Source organism: Bombina bombina, chromosome 2, assembly GCF_027579735.1.
Source record: "Bombina bombina isolate aBomBom1 chromosome 2, aBomBom1.pri, whole genome shotgun sequence".
NCBI classification, from domain to species: Eukaryota; Metazoa; Chordata; class Amphibia; order Anura; family Bombinatoridae; genus Bombina; species Bombina bombina.
Window position 1 is genome coordinate 120,621,223 of NC_069500.1, and position 15,619 is coordinate 120,636,841.

Genomic DNA, 15,619 nt, shown 5'->3' on the forward strand with positions numbered 1-15,619 from the left:
TTCTCTTTCTGAATCACAAAAGAAAATTTTTGGGTTTAGTGTCCCTTTAATTGATTAATGTTTTTAATTTTTTTTCTTTCTTTTTCAGATTTTCATTTTTTATGAATTTCAAAACTAATATTGAATTTTTTTATTTTTTTTTAAATAAATTTCTTTACATACTATCGTCTAGATTACGAGTTTTGCGTTAGAAGGGGTGAGTTAGCTACGCATCTTTTAACGGTGGTATTACGAGTTTCAAAACAACCTCCTAACGCAACTCCTACCGCGTTTATTTTATACGCGTAATCACGCCCATGTTAAACATTCTCCCATAGAGATCAATGAGAAATCAGAGAAGCATGCATTTTTCACCTAACACTCGATCTTGTGAGAAATACGCACTGCTCTGTCATATTACGTATACCACATAATGCACAACAAAACCACACAGCAAATGTAATAACAACAATCACGCAACATAGCACAGACGAATTACACATTCACAAGCGAGGAAAAAAAAATTACACTAAACGAGGAATACAGATATACCTTACGATCCTGCAACACGGAACAAAACAACACGAAAAAAAATGCACACTCATACACAAACAAAACACTCGCATTCAACATTACGGAATATCAGTACAAACAAACATTTACAACACATCACAAATACGACACCATCACAAATCAACATTTACATTTACACATAATACTTTTGGACAATGTTATGGAAAACGATCACTATGACATCATCGCATTCTACACATTCCACAAATACTAACTCAATATAAGCATGCGCAAATTCACACAACTAATACACATTGCACACATACTAATTACTAACAAAGCACACCTGAACAGAATTTACAAGGCAAACCGGTACATCATTAAACATTTACATAGGGTATATAAGCACGCCACAAGCATGGCTTCTTTGACTGTGTTGCTGGTGGGTTTTTGGAGATTAGAGAGAGATTTAGTGCCTTATTGTGAGAGTTAGTGTTAGTGTGAGAGAGTGAGTTAGTGTTATTGTGCGAGTTAGTTAGTGGTAGCGTGAGTTAGTGGTAGAGTGAGTTAGTGGTAGAGTGAGTTAGTGGTAGCGTGAGTTAGTGGTAGAGTGAGTTAGTGGTAGCGTGAGTTAGTGGTAGCGTGAGTTAGTGGTAGTGTGAGTTAGTTAGTGGTAGTGTGAGTTAGTTAGTTGTAGTGGGAGATAGTAAGAGAGCGGTAGTGAGCAAGAGTTGGTTTGGGTGAGTGTGCGAGTGGTTTTTCTGTATACTTAAAACATTTACATGCAAACACATTCAATACATACATACACTTATCAATAACACTACATACACTCCATACTCCATACCCTCTCATACTACACTACATACCCCATTCCCTTTTATCCCATATCCCATTCCCTGTAATCCCATACCCCATTGCCTGTAAGCCATACCCATCCCATAGTTAGATTTTGTTTACATATCCTCATTTTAGTCTTCTTATACATTTTTGTTTGTTAAATACTCCTTACCCTCTTTTATTTATATCCCTTTCACACTTTGAGCACTTTTTATTTTTTTGTTATTTATTTTTACCCCCTTTCATTTGGGCACATTCACTTTTTGTTGTATGTCGGGATGGTGGGATAAGGGGCAGAATAGCCCGGAACTATTAGAGTTCCTCAGGACTGAGTTTAGACGAGAGTTTATAGAGGACGTCAGGCAGGAGTTTAGTCAGGAGAGGGGGAGAGGGAGAGGAACAGGACAGGAAGGGGGTCAGGAAGGGGGGGAGGAAGTGGTGGGTGGACCCGGTCACGTTGTTCAAGATGAACAAGTGGCTGGGCCCAGTGGCGGCCAGCGTAGAGCTTCACAGTCCGGGAAACAGAGGACACCATCACAGGGGAAAGCCAAGCTGACTAGGAGGCAAGGTATACTATGGAGGAGAAGGAGGCCCTCATAGAGGCTTATATGCCGAGGGCTAGGAGGCTGCAGGCTCAGAAGGCCACCCCTAGGGAGAAGAGGAAGTTATGGCTGGAGATCAGGGATGCAGTTAATGCAGTGGGGGCCCATAACAGGGATGTCGAGTCAATCAAGCACTGCTACCGGGACTGCAAAATGGAACTAATAAGAAAAATATCGAGGGAGTACCAATACGCAACAGGGACCATCTGCTGCTGGGCCATCTGATCCTGGGCCATCTGATCCTGGGCCATCTGATCCTGGGCCATCTGCTGCTAGGCCATCTGATCCTGGTACTCCTCAACCTCCTCCTCAGCCGGGTCATCCCAGTACTCCTCCTCCCCCTCTTCCACAAACATCTCCCATGAGAACTCGTCGGAGGGGGCAGTTGCCCACCCAGAGCCTCAGTCTCGTGGGAAGAGGGGAAGGAAGAGGAAGGAAGTTTTTTTTTTTTTCCTATATATATTTTTATTTATTTAATGTGTAATGGATAGGTATGTGATGATGTTGTCTTCTTACACTTGTGGACCACATTCTGTATATAATCTGCTTCTATGGGACCGGGTCCATGGAGGCAGATTGTTTGCAGAGTGTGTGTTACAAGTGTGTGGACACCACATCATCACATACCTATCCTTGTTCATTACATTGATTGGTTTCTGTGATTTGATGTCCAAACTGTTTCCCTAATCTCATACAAAATGACCATTACAATTATACATTATGGCATATTACTGTTTGAATGCCAACAACACAGCTTAAAGGGACAGTCAGAACATAATTGTTTTTTTTACAAAGAAAACACTTTTATTACCCATTATCAAGTTTGGAAAAACAACACTTAGAGAAATACACCTTTTACTTCTGTGATTAACCTTGTATCTATGCCTTGGGAAAATGACCACTTATTTATGTTCTTTTGACAGACCAACATTTCAGCCAATCACTGATCAATCCAGGGTAACTATACTGTATGAGCTCAATGTTTTCTATATGAAAATGCAAAAAAAAAATGCCCTCTAGTGGTCAAAATGCATTCAGATTAGATGCACTCTGCAAGTTCTAAGAAATGAGCAGATAAACCTCCTAGGTTTAGATATCAACTAACAATAACAAGAGAACTAAGAGAAATTGGTGATAAACGTTTGAGATATAGTTTTGAAAAAAAGGCATATTTCAACATTAAAATCATTACTGTTTTTCTTGACTGTCCCTTTAAAAAATAACATATGCTAACATACTAATCCTTAGGGATTGTTGGTATATCTACATGTACTTGTTCAAACATGAAAATATTGGAATAGGATACTAAGCCTGTATGCCATATTTCTATTGACGTGTTAAATAAAGTCTGTTTTCTAAAAGAGACATTATTGTGTCTGAATTATTTAAGAAAGACATTTCATTTAGAAGGAATATGGTTTCAGGTCCTTTTATGAGTTACTATAGAAATATATGCTCACACTAATATATTTGGAGATTAACCAATGTGGAACGATACATGACACAATACTGAGCATTTACATTAAAGGAACAGTATACAATCATTTTCAGAGAACTGCATGTAATAGACACTACTATAAACAACAAGATGACCACATACTGATATCAAAATACATGAGAAAACGGTTTAAAGACTTACTTAGAAAATCTGTTTAGCTATGTTGAAAAGTTAGCTTGAAAGCCCATTCCAATTGGGAAACAACACAATCCCCCTTCCTTTGCATATGAAAAGACCCTTTACACAAACAGGAGCAAGCTGGAGAAGGTAGCTGATGGTACTCACATCAAACTTTGAGGCTTGGGTAGGAGTCAGAAAATCACTGCAATGCTATTTAAACATAAGCAAAACTAGACATTGATTATGAAAATAGGACTATATAAATAGATAGAAAAAACATATATGTGTTGAAAGAATGAGTGTATAATGTCCCTTTAAGAAAAAAATAACACAATATAACATCTAGAATAAGTAGGCATCTCATATATTTAGCATATGATAAAGGTCAATGCATATTGCTTACTTGATTCAAATACAATAGTGCATCTTTAGGAAATAGATATGTAGAAAATTCAACACAACACAGTCATTATTTATAAAAAGGAAAATATTGGGGGGCGTGTCCTAACAGCGGCTCTGTGAAGTCGCATCTTTCCAGAGCTCCAGGAGAGGAGATTATAATCCGCTGGTTATTTCTCCATAGCCACAGCTCCCAAAGCTACAACAATTGATTTTGTGTCCCAAGGCACAACTTTACTCACTACAGCTGTATTAATGACCCTAGGGCAGGAAAAGGTCAATTGAGGCCTGTAACAGCGGTGACCGTACAGGCAGCGTCCCCCCCTGGCTCGCCAGGGTATCTAACCAGAACTCAACACTCCTAAAAACAACGGTGGCACAGTTAATCACCCACAAGTTTTATTGTTGTAACAAGCAATAGAATATAATAGAGAACGCAGACAGAGGATAATGGCGACTTTAACTATCGACACGTGGGCTGAAAATCTCTGCATCATGCAAGATCCGATCCTCCTCCAGCTGGAGGCTATATTTCAACCATTAATTGATAAGGCACCTTCGGAGCTGCAACTACAACTTCTAATGGGCAAAATACCGCTTACACCGTTGAGTGCTCCAATAGCTTCAGAACCCAAGATTTCAAGTAAAGGCCTTCCTTTAGGGCCTAAAGGGGACGTGTCATGTAATCAGCTATTGTGTGGGGATCTGCACCAGCCGCCCAGCCGTACAACAGTCAACTCTGTTCGGATCGCACAGAATGATACCTATCTGCTAGCGGAGAATAGCAATCGGCCATATCTACATGCGACATATCACTCATCAAAGATGGACTTACCGACACAGTGTTCCACCGCTCCTTGCCACATGTCTGCTATGTACCCACATGGAACTAAGTTGAAAAGCCTGGCTGCCAGCGCTATTTGTCTTTGCAACACACAGCAATCTTTTCTCAAGCCTCTGCAGCCCTGGGATCCTAACGGGACAGCAGGACCGCCTGCACAACAAATTCAAAGGCCAGGGCCAGAGCGGCTGCCTCAGGGCCTTGGGTGGGGGCCTTGGGGGGCCGTGGATTTGGGGACATTAAAGCCTCCTTCTTTTGGTGGTCCTGCGGACTTTGTTTCAGATCCTAAACCACCGGATTACGATCCTAGCAGGTTTCAAATTTTATTAACACCCGGTGGCTGAATAAATCTGACTCTATACACGAGTCTGATAGCTATAGACTGGCTGTTACAGGCATTAGTTTAATGTTACAGAGTCCTGTTTTATGTCACCTTATAATGTCTGATATTTAAAAGTGATATGACAGCATATTTAATCTCTTTGATTATTGTCTGTGTTTTATATTGTTTTGTTTTTTTAGCAAACTGCAGTTTATTAGTAATTAGCTAGACCTTTAATTGGTTCACACTTTCATAATTAGCTACGTCTATCCCTCTTCAGGTTTAAATGACAAGGGGAGTAAGTTATTATATGATGAGGATATCTGAATGTATTTATTAAAGGGAGAAAGAAAGATGGAAAGGTACAATAGATAATGTTTTTGCTTTTATAGGTGTAATCTGAGTATGAGGTATTAAGCTAACCTGAGCCTCTCCTCTGGGGCTAGCGGCCGAAGCCGTAGGGGAGACAAAACAAAAACTGTAATTTAGATGCCTTCTAATGCTTATGAAAAGGATATATGTACACCTAATTTTTATAAAATCTGTTGATGTACTCTTATTGATTTAGCGCCACTGCCCAGGAACGCTGAATTAGCATAATGTTAAGCAAGTAGTATAATAATAGATTTTCCCCTAAGGGCACTGAAATGTATTTGAAAAAAATCTAATTTCCTCCTAAATTCAATTCACTTTGTTGTGGCTAGATAGACCGCTAGATCTTCTTAATGAAGTGCACCGCAATAAAGCTTTCATGTGAGACTAGTTCTGGTTGAGGTGTCCTATAACGTCAAAGATAACAACAATCTATTACAATCCTGTTCTGGGACACACCTGTTTGTTTTCGTGTTTTGATAAGCTATCCCCTGAATATTGTTAATCTGCAAAATAAAAAGTCCAAGAGTGACTCACATAATAGTTAAGGGTATAAAACGAGGAAAGATTTTTGTTTTTCAGTTTAGGTACACTTTAATATGCTAAAGATGATATTAACACTTTAAGCCTTGTTTGTTAAATATGATGGATATGATCAGTACTTGAGGCCTTGCATGTACCTCATACAATTTTATCTGTATGTACACAGAGAAAAATACCAAATATAAAAAAATGGTAATAGCGTGCGCCTGAGGTATGTGTCAAAAAACTAAAAACAAAACACCAAAAAATGGCGTGAAGACAAAAAACAAACTCAAAATACAAACTAAAACTCAAATTAATTGGTCTTCAAATAAAGTAGTGCAGTGCTGTTTCTAAAATAGTTAAACAGTGTCACTTGGTGAAATAACTAAAGTGAAACAGTGTGGATTGTTTGTATATAAAACAACCCTATTCTATAACAATGTATATATGTGTATATACCTTTGTGCAAAGTGACCAAATAAAACAATTAGAAAACAACGATAGTGGATAAACAACTGTGAATAAAACAAATTTAGCATATATAATCTCTATAGTATAAACTCTAAAACATGTAAAAAAGAGAGAGGCTTATCGTGAGTCCCAGGAGTGATGATATAAGTTGAACACTGGAGACTGGAAACGGAGGTGTTTCTAAAGTCAAATACTGAAGGTCTTTATCGTCTCAGTAGAAGTATTCAGAGGAAAGGAATATTTGAAGAGCAAACGGCAGCTGGTCTTGGCGGTGTCTGATCAGGACCCAAAATCTAGAAGTGGTAAGGAAGAAGACAGCGCCTCATTGTGCAAGTAGGTCTTAAATGTAAAATTCACAGTGGAAGTGGAGAAAAAAGGAAATATACTCACAAGAGTATTGGCACCCTTGTTGAAAGTGGTGCGAATAGGCGGGCTGACGTTTTTACAGCAGTCAGTACGCTGTGCCGGATGGCATCCGAGATCTTTAGTGGACGGCTGTGGGCTCTCCTCAGTAATTCTGTGTAGCTGTGCTGCCAGAAAAGTCAGCGTGCAGCCGCTCCCTGCATGCAATCAATGCTGCAAACTGGAAATGAGCAAATGATCCTATGCAGAGCTGATTTCGATAAAAAACTCTACTAGTAATAAAATTGGCTTGGCAGGCAACCATAAAAAAGCCACAAAATACGAGGCTTCATGGAGGGCGGAGCTAGCCAGCAAGCAGGAAAGAAGCACTTAGCTGGAGCTCTGGGCTAAGAGAATAAAATTAAGTGTTTTCAAAGTTCTTTAGACCCAAATAGCAGTGTACATTTGGTCCTGTGTGCTTCCAAATACTACTGAGAGGCAGCAGGACAAATTTCAGGCGTTTTTAAGCCATTTTCGAGTGATCCGATTTTCAGGACCAGGTCAAAATCAGGAAAGGCTGGGGATGCGGCCTACCCCGGACCGGAGACAGAACAGCAAAGGGCCAAATTCATCATATATAAACTCCTAACCATCCGACCTCTCAGACTACACAGATCTGACCCTTGGCTCAGATGCAGCAAGCCAAAATTAAGCTTTAAAAGGTGAGCAGCTTACCGGAAGGTTTTTCATCAGAGGAGATGAGGGAGGCCTCAGGAGTCATTGCTGGGAAGTGAAGACTGAGAAGATCAGACAAAAAGAAGGTGAAAAGAGCTTCTGGAAATCACATATATGCTCTGGAGACTACATCAGGGACCAACAACATAAGGGTGAGTGGCGGGAAAATCGCCATTTCTTTTTTCTTCTCTCTGATACATCATCACTATTAAGACTGAACTGTACATCCACTCAATATATCAATCTTTCACAAAATTTTACATTGAGAGTGAGTGGGCATTATAAACTGGCTCATTTTCTACAATATAAAGAGAAGATATTGGGGGAAATTCCCAGAGCTTATAACATCTAAAAGCTGCAGACTGATTAACTATATGCCTAACTAGGCAATGAGCATGAGAAGTCACTAATAACAGATTCAGGGCTCTTAACTTAAGTAGTTCTAAGTTTGCCACAGCAGGTAACATCTCACATCTCACTAACCTGACTCTGCACCTTATCAAGGCGAGAGTGGGACACTTTTAGCGAGAATATCTGTGGTAAAAGCTGTCACGTGGACACTAGAACGTAAGGCCCTGGGATACTAAAAAATACCTTCAGCACTTTAGAAAAAGATTTAAACTCTGCAATGTTTGGTTAAGCTTATAAAAATTCAACCTGGAGTAGTCTTACAGAGACAATGAAGTTATAATCTGTTAAAATGCTGCCCAGCAACTAACTTATGTTTTTGTAAAACGGATGGAGGAGGAAAGGGAGGCGAGGTGAGCAAAGGAAAATACAGGGGTCGTGTTTTCAATATATCTGTAGCCCAGATTAACTCTATAACATATTTTCTGAAAGAGGTCACTCTCCAAGATGAAGAGCAGCAACCAAACAGTAAAGGACTGCTTATCTAAGTCGCAGCTTAAACTTAAACTCATAGATAAAGCGGCCTCTCCAACAAAGCTACCTACTGAAGTAGAATCAACAGAAGAGGATAGCCAAATAGGAAAAGATATTCCAAACAATGAACTGTTAACCCAGATCAAATCCTTCTTCCATGAAGAGTTGAAAACAGCAATACATGACCTCAAAAAGGACATAAGAGAAATAGGGGGAAGGACAACAGAATTGGAAAACAAAATTGATGATATCACGGAAGAGATTCCCCAAATCAAACACACCCTGTTAGACCATGCTATATATATCAAAAAGCTTGAAGAGCAGGTGGAAGACTTAGAAAACAGATCTAGAAGATCAAACCTGAGAATCAGAAACCTCCCAGAAGATTACAAAAATCTCCAAGCGGATGTTACGGAAATATTCCACCAACTAATTCCAGATACAGAAATCAACATGCTGCTCTTCGATAGAATCCACAGAGCTCTCACCAGACCCTCCCAATCCAAAACCAGAGACATTATAGTTAAACTACATTATTATCATGTCAAGGAGATGATTTTGCAGGCAGCAAGACAAGCTAAGTCGATCACCTATGAGGGACACAATATCCAAATATATACGGATCTATCTCCCATAACACTGAGAAAAAGACGGGAAATGAAACCGATTGTAGAAGCACTTAACAAAGAGAAAATAAGATACCGCTGGAACTTTCCCTTCAAGTTGATCTTTACTCACCAGAATACCTTGTATTCTTGCTCGTCACTAGAGGAGGGACAAATGACACTCAACAAACTGGATATAACAATGGAAGAACCCACAACGCAGTCCACACAGCAGACAGCGAGAAGACCACCCCAGAGAGAATGGACTATGGTCACTAAAAAAGGTAACCCAAAAAAATCAAGACCAACTACACCCTCCAATGAAGACCAGAACTCCAACAGCGAGGAGAATCCTCCTGTCCATTGAAGAAGACATCCTTATGGAGTCAGGATGAGAAGATCATTAAGAGTAACTTTACCTCACACAGTTGGACTAGGTATATGGTATAATTGAAGGAGACAGTCCACGAATGGTAATTGAAAAGTGTATTGTCTCTCTCTCCTTTCTTTTTTCCTTTTTCTCTTACTTTCTCAACTTATCTCTATCCTTCATTCTCCTTTTGCTGGTATGTTCTCTCCCTCAAGGTATAATATCTGATTACATCCTTATGGAACTAGGGTGAGAAGATCCATAAGAGTTTGAACATTACCTCACACAGTTGGACTGGATATAAGGTATAATGGAAAGATACATTAGTGCACGAGTTGTAATGGAAAATTGTATTGCCTCTCTCTTCTTCTTTTCTTTTTCTCTTACTTTACATACCGATCTCTATCCTTCACTCTCTTTTTTGCTGATATGTTTTCTCCCTCAAGGTATAATGTCAGATTATAGAAAATAAGAAAGTTATAACATGACTATTCCAGAGTTGAATACTGACCAGAAGGTCAAAAATTTCGCAGGTGCAGTTTGTGGCACCCAGTTTGAATGTTATATTTAACTGTTTTATGTTTTATTGTTCAGTTCTAAAGGTTCAGGCACAACAGTCACGAACAACAGGTTCATTAAGACACTCCAAATATGAAGGTATCCTCCTAGTGTGCAAAGGTCCCACATCTCCGGCCCGTATAGGCTACAGGTACCAAGGTTTCCTAGATGTTATTCAGCTTAAAAATAAAAAGTTACCATGCAGATTAAGATAATCTCACATAATGCCAGGGGCCTTAATTCCAATATAAAAAGAAAGAAAGCCATTATAGAGTATAAAGCTCAAAAAGCTAGCATAGTGATGATTCAGGAGACCCACTTCACCTCCACCACAACACCCAAATTTTGGGATAAACTTTTCCCTATTAAATATCATGCTATCAATAAAAAGAAAAAATGTGGTGTTTCTATACTCCTACATGCCTCTCTTAACTTTAAGGAGGAAGAAATAATCACTGATAAGGAGGGGAGATACCTCATAGTAAGGGGATTGATACACAATACACCAATTCTGTTAGTGAACATTTATGCTCCTAATGATCACCAAGGGCCATTTTTCACCAAAATAAGTAAGCTGCTAATATCCTGGAAAAGACACAAAATAATCATGGGGGGCGACTTTAATATGACTTTAGACGATAAATTAGACAGGACAACATCGGACCCACAAAAGAATAGAAGACAGACCCCAGACCAGCAAATCTTAAGAGATTTATTATTAGACCACAACTTACTAGACAGCTGGAGAGCAGTAAATAGAGGAGCCAAAGAATACACCTACTATTCATCAGTACATGGCACACGCTCTAGAATCGACTTAATTTTAATAAGTCAAATCATACTCCCTCTAGTTACAGAGGCTACTATAAGCAGCTGCGTATGGTCAGACCATGACATGATGACATTAGATCTAGAAGGAGTGTTAAATCCAGGCAGAATAAGATCCTGGACCCTACACCCCAAAGTACTTCAAAATGAAGTCTTTAAACAACAAATTGAGAAGCACATCGATGAATTCATGAGAATAAATGAGGGTTCCACAGCTAATCCAAACATAATTTGGAGTGCTCTGAAAGCTTCGATTAGGGGTTTGATTATAGCTGAATCCTCTAAAGTTAAAAAACAATATAACTCCACATTAGAAAAATTGAGGAAGGAGATTTCCACGATTCGAGAACAAATAATGAGAAATTCTAAGGGAGGGCTAACTAAATTATTAAAAAAGAAAAGTGAGGAACTTAACCTAATGCTTGATAAAGAGGCAATCTCCTCCTTCAAAGCAGTCGATACAAGATACTACACATATGGTAATAAACCTGACAAATTATTAGCAAATAAATTAAAAGATATGACCAGAGCCTCCACCATCCCACAAATACAATTAACAAATGGATCAGTAACCAATGATCCCCTGCAGATAGCTAATGAGTTTGCCAACTACTACAACTCACTCTATAACTTGCCACAACCCAATATTGCAGTAGATAAACAAAAAGAATTAGATAGGTTCCTGGAGAGTAGCTCACTAAAAAAAATCCCCCAAGAGGATCTAGATCTGCTTAATGCACCTATAACAATTCAGGAGATAAACCAAGCCATTAAAGGATTAAAGAGAAATAAAGCCCCGGGTCCGGACGGGTTCCCAGGCTCTTTTTATAAAGATCTTCAAAAATCGGTGGTACCACATCTAGTAACTATTTTTAATAATATTTTGCAAGGTACAGACATACCACAAGATATATTGACTGCGAGGGTGACAATTATCCCAAAGCCGGGGAAATGCAAACAATATTGTCAAAATTATAGGCCAATTTCACTAATAAATCAGGACCTCAAACTTTTCACCAAAATTTTGGCAAATCGATTGGCTACCCCCATCACAAATTTAATAAATACTGACCAAGTGGGATTCATAGCTCAAAGAGAAGCCCCAGACAATGTAAGAAAGATCATAGACTTGATAAATTTTGCAACAAATAAAGGAATGCCTTCTCTGCTCCTTACTCTGGATGCGGAGAAGGCATTTGACAGGATCAATTGGGATTACATGCTAGCAGTCCTAAATAAGGTAGGAATCAAGGGTCCATTTTATATGGGGTTAAAAAAGTTGTACTCTACGCCGGATGCGTTTATCAGACTCTCGGGATATCAATCGAAGCAAATCAAGATCAGGAATGGGACCAGACAGGGCTGCCCACTATCACCGTTGTTGTTTGCATTATGTATTGAACCACTAGCACAGAAAATTAGAGACAACCCCAATATAACAGGAATCAAAGTAGGTGAAAATGAATACAAAATATCACTGTTTGCGGATGATGTCATCCTCGCAGTCACTAAGCCCCTACTTTCCCTACCAGTAATATACTCAGAGATAGGTAAGTTTGGTTCACTATCAGGATACAAGGTGAATGAAGGTAAATGTGAGGCCTTAGATATTCATTTACCTAATCACACGAAAAAATTACTGGAGATTAATTTTACCTTCTCTTGGGCAAAGACATCCATCAAGTATCTGGGTATTTTCCTTTCACGAAATGTGCATAATCTATACAAAGAAAATTACACAGGTATATTTAAACAGGTTAAAGCTTTGTTGACCAACTGGGCCAAATACAAACTCTCATTATATGGAAGGATTATGTCCATCAAAATGACGATACTGCCCAAGATCCTCTATCTATTTCGCTCTCTCCCAATAAATGTACCGATTTCAGAACTACAAATAATGCAAAAGGAAATTCTTAAATTTATATGGCAAGGGAAAAGGGCAAGAATTAATAAGGATACGTTGACCAGACATAAATCAGGGGGGGGGGGGGGGGGGACTTCCAGACTTAATATCTTATTATTATGCAGCTAGAATGGCCCAAACCATCCAATGGCATAGAACGACTAAGACTCCACAATGGGTTCAGTTAGAATCTGATATCATGGAAATAGGCAGATTAGATAGATTACTATGGGCAGACAAACAAGACAGACCTCAAATCCTACGACAGTATGTAGCAATACACCACACCATTATTCTATGGGACAAACTGAACAGAACCTTTTCAATTATCAATAACCGCTCTCCAGCGACACCCTTGATACCCATCAAGTTCATAACAAATTCACAAATGCAGGGAAAATGGGAAAATAAAGGCCTATATCGCATAGCAGATACACTTGTCAATGGTAGGATACTGTCTTTTAAACAATATGAAGAACTGGGGGAACCTGATAGAAATCTCTGGTTTCACTACCTACAACTCAAATCCAGGGTACAAGAGATATTAGGAAACACAAAGAAAGAACATAACACTATATACGAGTCACTGTGCTTAACTAAAGAATACAAGAGGGGTATGGTTACCTTACTATATCCACTTTTCAACATCAAAGAGAAGGATAAAAAAAACAATAGCATGATAAAATGGGAACAGGACTTAGGTAGATCTTGGTCAGTCGAAACCTGGGCAGAGAATATCCAGAGAGGTCTTAAATTCTCCCCTAATGCTACATTAAAAGAAAATTACCTCAAGGTAATACATAGGTGGTACATTTATCCCAATAGGTGGGCTAAAGCTGAGGACCGTGAACACCGTAAATGCTACAGAGGGTGCGACGAAGCAGGAACATATCTACATATGTGGTGGCATTGTAGTAAGGTTAGGAGAGTATGGGATCGCACCTCACACTATTTAAGCTTAATACTTGAAACTGATATAGCCCTTTCTCCAGAGCAGGCCCTTCTACATTTTCCATTAGAAGGGCATCTAAAGAGGCACTCCAAGTTAGTTAACATGATATGTACTGTTACACGTATGTGCATAGCGAAGTTCTGGAAGATAGATGTTCCTACCTTTGAGTATATTGAAAAGAGAACAGAATACCACTATAATATGTCAAATGCCACGGCAGAACTCCTAAATACTAGGGACCGCTTCATTGAAATGTGGGAACCATATATTATGTATGTGGAAGGGACTAGAAGGGTAAGAAGGATTGACACGTAGAAAATCAACGTTGAAGGTGATAATATATAAGAGTGTTTTTTTTCTGTTGTGGATAAGATATTATGTTTATTACGATGACAAAGTTATTCGGAGTAAAATACCGACAAATATATGATGAATGTGACTCTTGAACAGACTGAACCTGTAATGTTACTTGTTTGAAGTTTATTTGTAAAATGATATTTTGATTTGAAAATTAATAAAAATATTTAAACAAAAAAAATACAAGGCTTCATATAAAAGAATAAGAAACACTTTATTGTGATGAGCTTTAACGCATTTCTCGGCCACAAGCTCCTGGCCGTTTCATCAGAAAAGGTATATGACACAATTAGTACAACACATTTAAAAAGCCAGCCAAGCAGAATGATTGGTCAGCGTCAGACCAATAACAAACAATGATCGAATACACCAACACAATTGTTAAACTATAATGGTACAAGCAGTGTATAAAATGCAGTCTGTATCTAAAAACTATATAATAGTTGCAAATTATGTCCGGCCCTAAGTAATTGTTACAAGTTGTATCCAGCACTAAGTAACAAAATCTCGATCCTAAAAGGTATATTATAAAACACTTCCAAGAGCATGTACGGTGTTTGATAAAAGTAGAATATAGAATATGTCATATCTTTTTTTTAATTAAAAATAAAGCAAATGTTAATAAAATCAAATTATGTAAGTGTTTGATAAACACCTGCAAGGTAGTTAAAAACCAAGTTATACAAATGTGTTGGTCAGAGTGGACTATAAGATATATCTAGTCTTCTCTTTATACTGGTAGGATCCAGTTGTATCTTTATGTACTTTCTGTTACGTATATGTTAGAGGCAACTATATAAGCCTTCAAATAATCAACTATATATGCACGTATACGTCTCAGAAAAATGTTGTTCTAATCTATCTATCATAACATGGGTTAGTGTGAGAGGGGACATTCTTTCTTTTCAAAGATATGGGAGGGGACATTTTTTACTCTTTTCAAAGATGCATCAGGGGAACAGGTGAGCATTAATTCATAGGTGCCGTATTAGACATCCCGGTATATCAGGGATTGTATAGTGTGTTACAAGTACAATCTGTTCTAGCTATATTGCTATATGTATGTATAAAGGAAATTGTATATATTAACCTTAGATGAAAATAATGAATTTAGATTTTGTTAATGTAAATAATTCATGTTTCTAATGTAACGTAATATAAAATTAACTCTCATAATTGTAAATCCCGAATAGTAATGTGCGTGGTTGTAAGTGTGAAAAAATGATGATAATGGGGAAGATAGCCTAGGTGAAGACAGCTAATATAAAATTCACTCTCATGATTGTAAATCCCGAATGGTAATGTGCGTGATTGTAAGTGTGAGAAAATGATGATAATGGGGAAGACAGCCTAAATGAAGACAGTTAAATTTAGGTTTGAGACAATCTAACTGAAAGCAGCTAAATCAAGGTTTGAGTTCAGACCTAATGGGTGTAGAGTTTTCAGTTTGTGGATCCAAAAAGTTTCCCGGATCCTTAGCTGGATAATTCTATTATAGTCTGTCGAGGGTAAGATATGATCAATAGGATAGAATTTAAAAATATCAGGATTTCCCTTGTGTTTATTTAAACAATGTTCCGGAATACTATGTTTGATCTTTTT